This window comes from Drosophila arizonae, chromosome 2, assembly GCF_054131065.1.
Source record: "Drosophila arizonae isolate 15081-1271.41 chromosome 2, UAZ_ARI_1.0, whole genome shotgun sequence".
NCBI classification, from domain to species: domain Eukaryota; kingdom Metazoa; phylum Arthropoda; class Insecta; order Diptera; family Drosophilidae; genus Drosophila; species Drosophila arizonae.
In genome coordinates, this window is record NC_142922.1 from 14,052,079 (window position 1) to 14,061,496 (window position 9,418).

General features: G+C 40.1%; 1 long non-coding RNA gene across 1 annotated transcript; it reads left to right on the forward strand.

Moving 5' to 3' along the window:
- The first annotated feature begins 7,897 nt into the window (after nt 1–7,897).
- On the forward strand, nt 7,898–9,125 carry LOC149270341 (uncharacterized). The gene is made up of 2 exons (XR_016271597.1): nt 7,898–8,312; nt 8,499–9,125. It is a non-coding gene; the product is annotated as an uncharacterized LOC149270341 (long non-coding RNA).
- The last annotated feature ends 293 nt before the right edge of the window (nt 9,126–9,418 follow it).

Here is a 9,418-nt window from a genome sequence, read left to right on the forward strand (position 1 = left end):
CCCACACACACACACACACACACGTACATAGAGACACGCAGGCACACATATTTGCATGTACATAGTTGAAACGCCCCATGCGGCGGTTTTGCTGTTTGTTTTAGTGCCAATGTAGCATAGTTTTATGCATATCCTAGTAGTCCTGTGTGCAGCGTCTTTGCCATGGCATAACTTTCTGCGACATTGCTGTGTATGGCTCCCTCCGTGAGAATGCTGTGGCTGCTCGCTGCTAGCTGCTGCCAGCTGCTGCTTGCTGGCTGCTCGCTGCTCCAAGCAAAATTTACTTTGCTCTACTTGACTTTTTCCCTCCTTTCTGTTTCATTTTCAGGCTTCCCTTCTTTCCATCTCTTTCCCTCTTTTGTGTTTCGGCTTTCATTGGTGTTGCTGCCTTGGCACAACTGAACGCCCTAAAACGGTAAGCATATTTGCGTACAAGTGTGTGTGAGTGTGTGTATGTGTGCGTGTCGGCTACACTACCTACACTACACTACACATTATTCATTCATGTTGGACATCTACTTGAAAATTGACTTATGTGATGTGCACATACCGACACACACACTCTCACACACATACAAGCTGAGGATTTTGTGAAGGAAAACAGAGACATCCTGGCAGGTGATGCCTGCTGTTCCTGCTGCGATGACAGCGTTTTGCGGTAATATGCATTAAAAATTACGTATACGATTTGTGTGTGTTTCGGAATGTTCCAGCAATGTTGAGCGTTAGGTTTGTCACGTAACGCAGGTGTTAACGTGGCTGACAGATGAACAAGAGGCGAGTGTGACTGGCTGTATGTTTAGCTCGCTTCTTGTTCATCAGACTATCGACTGCAGCATGAATGTTTATTATATTCCAAATCAGGGATAAGACTCCGAAATTGTCGGTGGTCTAACAAATAACAAATGAGAGAAGCTTAGAGAATTTGAAATGAAGCCTTCTACTCTATTCTCTACTCTCTCTACTCTAGTTTTTAGCTTTACAGCTCATAAAGAAGCGTAAGTACAGAAACATAGCTAGGTGGAGAAATGACGTTGGAGCTCATTTAAAAATTGAGCTTTTAGCTTTCCAAATAACTGTTTAATGCATGAATTTCGTATATATACTTTTTGGCAATCGCTTAACCCACATTTGTCCTTACCCACAGTTTGATAGTATAGACTTGCAGTTCCCAATGGCCTTCAGCTGAACGGGTGAGCTGGCTCACTCGAAAGGCCGCCAGTGGCTGAAATGTTGGTAGCACTTTGGCCAAATCCAATTAACTTGAACTGCAGCTTGCCGAGTCAACGATGGTCACGCACACATACATATGTATACACACACACACCCACACCCACAAGCAACAGTAATACGTTGTGGGCGCCTGGGATATTGTTGCACGCCAGGCAACTGCAACAATATGGCTGCGCCTTGGCCGGAAATCCTTTGACGCCGCGTTTCGCGCATCAGATATTATAAACATTTTTGGTTTCTGCATATTTAAAGGCGCCGCCATTGCTCAAAGCAAGCCCAAATAACTTTGGTGACAGGAGGCAGGCGAGGAATATAATCTAAAGCCACCGCACAATGGCGCATAACAAATATCCTTTCGCGCAGCAGCTGCTACATAATAGAGCGAACGGCATCCTTCACTCAACACGCTCGCAGACAAAGCGGCCAGGCCTTGTCTGAGAGACTATGAGGCCGAACAGCTGAACGCCTGAGCAGCCAGCAAACTGGGTCATGTTTACAATTAACTTTTTGGCTGCACAGCTACAGCTATAGCCACAGCCGCAGCAACAGCCACAGCAGCGGCAAGTCCTGACTTGGTGCCACTTCCTGAACTAAGCTCGCCACAACCGCATCGAAACCTCAGAATCATCAGTCTCATCCCGCATGCACAAAAGCGACTCATTATGCGCAGAGGGTTAACGTTTTCCATTTGCAGCGCTTTGAGCGCTTGGACGGAAGACGGACGGGGCACAGAATACGATTTCCGCATTCAGCAGATCACCGCAATATTTTCGGGTTTGTCGGCGGTGCAGCCGTGAATGCAGCCGTTGCTCATGCATTCAACAATATTAAGTGCTAATTTTCATTTGTAATGAGCTGCAGCTGTTGATCCTTTCAGCCTGTTTCATGCATAATGCAAATGAGTCAAGCAATTGCCCTAATTAATGCGTCCTTGATAGCCCGAGTAATGCATTTGGGGCACCTTCAAGCGCCCGCCGAACCACAACCACAGCGCTGTCAGCGTCAATTTTAATAAGCCTAATTAATAGTAACCCAACACAAAGGAGCCTCCACCAGCGCCATAAACAAATTCATTATTTCAAGCGAAATAAATGGAGTGAATAATTTAGGCAATGGCACTCCACCTGCGGCTAAAGGATCTCTCCACTCAATTGCTTTGATATCCTGTCTGCCAAAACTTATTTTTCACAAGTGCATTTTAAGTACCAAACAGTTTTCATTAAAATACAAATATCATAACATGAAATATAATTGAGTTTAAGTACTTTATTAATTCCAATTCAACAAACCCAAATATAATAAATTATAGTCAAGTCTCACTGAACGATAGCTTTAAAGATTTCCCGTGCGGTAAAAATGTCGAATAACCTCATGCTCAAACACTGATGCTACCGAATAAACGTATATATATTCCAAAACCTTTAATTAAAATGTTCTTTATTTCATTTGAAATATATAATACTTGCCATAGCCTGAGTACTCTATGATATGGATTATACATATACATATTTTAGTCTCGATCAGGTGTAACTGCAAAGGTATACCTCTGTTCTCCTGTATTCGACATTTGTAGGAAGATATTGGGGACGGAAGATTTTACACCAATCAGACATATTTAAATATTGATAAGTTGACTTAATAAATATCCAGCTCTATGTGCTTCTTTTTTTTTATATATTTATCTATACTTTCTTATCTATACTCTATCAGAAATGTAGCAACAACTAAGCTTGTTACAAATTGAGCTCGAGCCGTTAGTGCAGTAGAATTCGCAAGCCGCTTTAAATATTTAAAGTGCAAAATGGGAGCACAATTCAGCTGCAATATCAAAGCGCTCGAAACCCTTTAGCGATACAAGCACAATGCACAATTCAAGCGTTTTACACCTTTTGTTTTATTATTTTATTTTTTTCTTTATGCTCGCAATTTTTTACATTTTTTATTTTCATTGTTTTTGGTTTGGTTGTTTCTTCGGTTTTTGGTAACCAAAGCACGCAGCCAGGCTTGAAATTATGCTTCCTGTAATTTGACATGAAGACAAAACCATTTAACACCCCGCTGGCTGCATTGTTTGGTCGATGGTCGTTGTGGGTCTCTCAGCCAGGATCTGAGCTCGGTCCTTGGGGCATTTACTCAATCAATGTGTACTTAATGCATATTGTTTGAGAATAAACTCAAATAAACAGCTCAGACACATACCCAGAGACACGTCAACACACAAACACACACACACACACACGCACTGTCGATGGCAACTTCCTTGCTCCTTTCAGCGATAAGCGGCAAATATAACGATTTGTTATTGGTGATTAAAAATCCATTAAGCTTTACCAATGTTTCAGCTCTCTATACTTACCCACCCCTCTCCCACAATGTCCCTAAGATGACTAATTAAACCGTTTAGAGTGCAGTTTAAAAAGAGGCTATTAGCGACCCGTCTGATATCCTGTCAGATGCAATTAAATGGGATATCACAGCACTGGAACACTATTTCTATGTGATTTGCAATGCACCATTATCATTCTTCATTATCATTATCATTCTTCTTTATCTATATGCAGTCATACATACTCTATTCTCTTGATAGAGTATCGCAGAATATGCTTAACTTGTTTCCGTTTGTTTTTTATTCCCTTTCTCTTACTTCGCAAAGCGTTCTAATTAACTTTTATTACAGTTTATTGTTGCGTGGCGGAAAAACCGTTTTCATATTTTAATTATGTTGAAGTGTCATGGTTTTTAATTGTAAATTATGGTGCAACACAAAAATTACATAAACCGCCCGAAACCAACAAAAACAAAACGAAAGAAACGAAGCAATGAATGCGCCTTAACTATAGTTACCATAATTTCCAAGGAATGGACACTCTACACTGCAAGATAAGTAAGAGAGGAATAGAAGGGGCAGAGAGCAGAGAGAAAAATCAAGCAAAGGCGTCGCTCAGATCAATATATATACATGTTTTTCGATAAATATTACTCTTGTAGATTTAATTATTTATATACTTATATAATTGCTTATATATACATACATATGTATATGCTATCATGATTTCCATTATTTCAAAGTTTTTTATTTTATATTTTCGGATTAAGAAACATTCCATCATTTCGTGTACTTAGAATTCTTCGGTTTATAAACTGATAAATGCAATTATAATTAAATAAGACCCAATTAATGTCATGCTGATGCTCAAGCTTATATTAAGAACTGAAAACAAGCAATAACTGGAGCGTTTTTTTTTTACTATTTCTTTTGGACAAGCTGGAATCTTTTGTCGCAAGGCTGGCATGTTTCCTTGGAGACTTCCCAAAAATAATTATTTAAATGTTTTGCACAATTAGTCTAGCAATTTTATTAAACTACGCCTCTGGCGTAAGCATGCAACCAGACCAGTTCGCCATCACATCCGTCCGCTGTCCACGACGTCTGCTCCGCCGCCTCCTGCGACGCCTCCTGGCCATAGCCGTAGACCAGGCTCTACCCATGCTATAATTATGCGCTTCATGGCACTGAGCTGGCAGCGATGATTACGTAGCCTGCATTGTTGTTGCTGTTGTTTATTCATTAATGAGTGCAACAAAAAGCGTCGGGCGTCGGTCTGTCTCTCAGTGTGAGTACTTTTCACAGCACACACATACAATTACACATATCACACACACACATACTCGCTGCGCACCACACTCGACGAGCATTTTGCAGTTGCTATGCCCTTTATGCGGGCCTTGTCACTTACACGCAAAATTTAGCAAAGCGCTGCGATAGCGAGGTGTTGCTCTCGCTCTCCACCCGCATCTCTGTGACTGCTTCAGTATGTGTGTTTGTATGTGTGTGCGCGCTCTTTGTTGTACTGAAATTGCATATTTTGCAGCTTGATAGCTCATTAAGCTGGCACTTGATTGTTGCACGTACCCAACAAGAGCAGTGACAAACAGCCATTGCCACCAAGTTCCACTAGTCAACTAGCCAAAACACATTCCATAATTAGGGATGTGAGTGAGTTGCCCCTGACATTTATGGCAATTGTCGTAATCTGAAGTACACTCATCAGAGCTAAATAATTGAAAGCAATATAAATATAGACCAAGCACTTGGAGACTTAAAAGCTTGGAGTACGCTAATAAATAAAATTAGCTAGACTTCTTAAGCTAAATTCAAAGTAATTTTAAAGTATAATATATAACAAATATATATTTTGTAATGAAAATAATAAATAAATTAAAAAATAAATATATATAAATACAAAACTGCAATATTTATCCAAGTAAAATTTTCAGTCTGGTCTCATACTTAAATGAATTGGATATTCAAAAAGTATGTCGAAATTGCTTAATCGTATTAATTTAAAAATTTCGTCTTAACTCCATACTTTTTTTTTACTCTTAACTCTGGTAAAGGAAACCATATTAATAGTCCTAAAATGGTCCAATAATCTGTAATTACACTCCTCTGCATGATCAAATCAGAATTTCTGCAATATATTAATCGGCTTTGAAAGCAAAGTAGTCTTAATACAAAATCAAATTTGAATTTCTCTCCGTGAGCAGAACACGAGCTCATCGCCAATCGTTGTCTTTTCCCTACAAAGGCGCTTAAATGTTATTATTGCCCACACACACACACACACATACACAACTCGAACACAACCGCATCTGTGTAGATAAATATAGAGTCATACCTAGAGGTAGCCGTGACGAGAGCCTTTGGCAGCGTGCTACGCGCATTTTCCTGCATTTTTCCCAACGACATTAAAAATCCATTTAGCATGACGCTCGATGCAGGTGCTTCTGGGTGCGGCGAGGGGAGGGAGTAAATAGAAAAGCGGTGGAGTTGGTAGTCAGAGTAGCGCGTCATGGTGACTACAAGCTGAGCGGGCCGGGGGTGCAACGACAACATGAAGCCTGCCACGCCCATAATAGAGGATAGCGCCCCCGCACGCTAATAACTCGTTGAGTGTCTTCAGCTTTTGCCAGTCATTGTCACACGAGAGAGATGCGTTGCGAGGGCGCTGGGCTGACGTTTATTGAGTTATTTTTAAATTTGCCACAGGAATTTGTTAGTCAAAAGCGCCAAGCGCGAAACAAATTGAGCTCTTAGAGCGGAGTGCACTTTGCAGGTGCAGGTGGCCAGTACTGCCAGCTACGATTTCATTAGCCAACTAATTGCCATTGAAATCTGGCATGTGGCATCTGGCATCTGGCACTGAAGTGCATCGTCATCTCTCTCACGGATCGTTGGCAGCCAATTGAAGATTTTCACTTTTGACCAGTCAGCGCATTTGACTGTGTCTCTCATATGTAATTAAGCACTAACTGCGTCACACCCACGCCGGTGCCGGGTCCACTGATAATGCTGTCCCTGATTAAGCGCAATTAACATGCTCCACGCACAGCGCTGACGTCGACATCAAAGCGCACCATGCGCCACGCCCACAGCTGCTATTCCCCACAGCCTAAGCTGACGCTTCATATGGATGAGCGTAGTGCAGAGAACCTAATCAAGTGGTTTAATTGGAAAGCAAACTTGGATTTAATGGTCACACCATCGATAAATGTAACTGTGACAGTGTGTATGTATGTGTATGTGTGTGCGTGTGCGTCTATTCTGAAAGGATTAGCAACACTTGGCAAGCATTAGCAAATGGTCAACCAGCTCTCAGCATTGAAAAATGTAAAATTTAATTAGAGAGCTCTGGACTCAATGGACTTTAGTTTAAATAAGACACAGTTCGGGGCTCTAACAGCACAAGCTCAGATATGTTCGCCATCAAATAATTGCCTATTACATAGACATGAGCAGAAGCTATTTCAAATATTTATTTCCAACTTGTATCGTAATTGTTTGAATTTGATAAATGCAACATTTGCAGCATTTGACTCTTTAGACTTTATTTAAGCTTCAAGAAAACAATTTATTTGCATCTAAATTTATGACAGCTTCCTCGTGTTCTAATCCCTGGTGTGTACCGCCCACATCAACTATTTCAATTTGAATCCATTGATTCCAACTTTGACAAATGATGCCCTTTGACGTCAGGTATTTTTGAATACACATGTTAAACTACATAGAGTCAGCTCTGTGCTTTTATTTAGAGGAAAACTATTTCGAAATGCGAATGATATGCTCAAGTTTAGGTTTCATTTGAAAGTCGATGGCCGTTGCGGAAAGGGCCCCAGCTGAAGGCTAGTTGAAAGGTTTTTACAGAGTCCTCTCGGACGCTGGAAAGTTATCTCACCTGCTTTGCGCAATCAAATGCCATTGGAGAACAAAGAGAGAGGCGAGTGGGAATGAAACGAGATGAGACGAAACGAAAAACTAGCTGCTGCATTTATTTTGATTTCTAATACAAAAAGTAAGAGAGAAGCGCTAACTTTTTAAACTTAATTTATATGCACGCACACACAGGCAGGGGCAGCAGGCGGCAGACACTAGACAGCGCTGGCAAGCAGGACCAAAGGATTCAGCTTACATCACAGGACTCCCATACAAACACACATACATATATATCCACAGGGGCAAAGGCGTTTGTTTGAAGCCGTATAGCGCAAGAGTCCAATTTCGGAGCAGCGTGTAATATTTTCTGCATTTTTATTTATTTCAACTTTTATCTTTCATGCTCCGTTGTTTTTTTATTCAATTTATTTCAATTTTGACGCTCCTATAGTTGGTTTTTTGTGGCTTTAGTTAAAAATTTACAGTGCGCAAACAAAAACAAATTTATGGCCTGACAACCTAAAGGGTTTCGCTGTCTCTGCGAGGTGTCAAATCTAAGCTCGACATTGGATTACATTCCAGCAAATGCATTCGCCTTAAATCCATTTAGTTCCACGATGTCCTTTGCAGCTCCTTTAAAATGAAATATCCTTTACAAGTGTAAATACATTCTTATATAATACAAAAAGGGAAGAATTGAATAGATTTGCCTTTGAGGTCAATTTTACTTTATTTATGAACTTAAATTGTAAGCTGGAAATTTTGTTAGATGAATTTATTTTGGGAATCGGGGCTCCCAAGGCGCTGATAAATTTATGTCGAAAGGCAGCTGCTGGATCAGAAATGGCATTGACTGGACTACAAAGTGAGTGTTTACTTAATGGACGACGTTGCTTGGCATAATTTGATTCAGGATACTCGAATAAAATATTCAGAATCCTGATAATCCCTGTGCACAAGTACACACACACACACAGAGGCGCTCTCAACACATAATTAGTGGCAGGCTAAGTGAAATAAATTATCATAATAATGTCAAATATTTGGCCAGGGCAGACCAGTCAGAGCGAGAGGAATCAGTGCGCGCAGCGGCTGAAAGAATGCAACAATAAATTGCAATTGCGCTGACAGCCGAGCCCAAGAAATGGCAGCCTTGCAAAAAGGCAAACTCATTACAAATGACTGCATTAATTTCAACTCGAGCGAACAAATGAAGTTTCACGGCACCATCAAATGGATGCTGGGCATGTCCTTGGGGAGGGCCAAGATGAATCTGAGGAAGAAGGCAGAAGCAGAGGAAGAGGCAGAATGCAGAGGCAGAAGCAGAAGCAATTGTAGCATCAGCAACAGCAACAGCAACTGCAGATGGAGTACGGCGGGTGTAAAGGCTGCTATTAAAGGGCAACAAAGGTAAAAGGCAGACGACAGCCACTTGAGTTGCATTTGCGAGCGCCTGGAAAATGCAATTAAAAGGCGCATCAAGTGCACGTTGGCGATTGATGGGCGTGGCAAACGCCTTGAGAGAGGCGAGCAACAGCGCACTGCTAGTAATTTAATAAGCACTAGGATGACAAGGATTTCACAATGCAAAGAGCATAACAAGTGACTTGCCGGCGAATAAAATTGAGTACCAAAAATGTAACTATAAAATTTAATAAAATGCTAAGTTTATTAATTATTTTTGTAATTGTACAATTTTATTTGAATTTTTATTTGATTAATATATGAGTGGAATTGCAGTGGGTTAAAATTAAATTGTAATAGTTTTTTGCTATATTTATAATTTATAAGATGAATTATAAATATATATTATATATATTATAAACATATTTATACATTTATATATTTTTTATTTTTATATATAATTTTTTCTTAACGTGTATGTAACATTATTGACATATTATTTTTTTTAAAATTTAATATGCATATACATATATTGCTTATTTACTAATCGCATTGCCTTGTTGATAT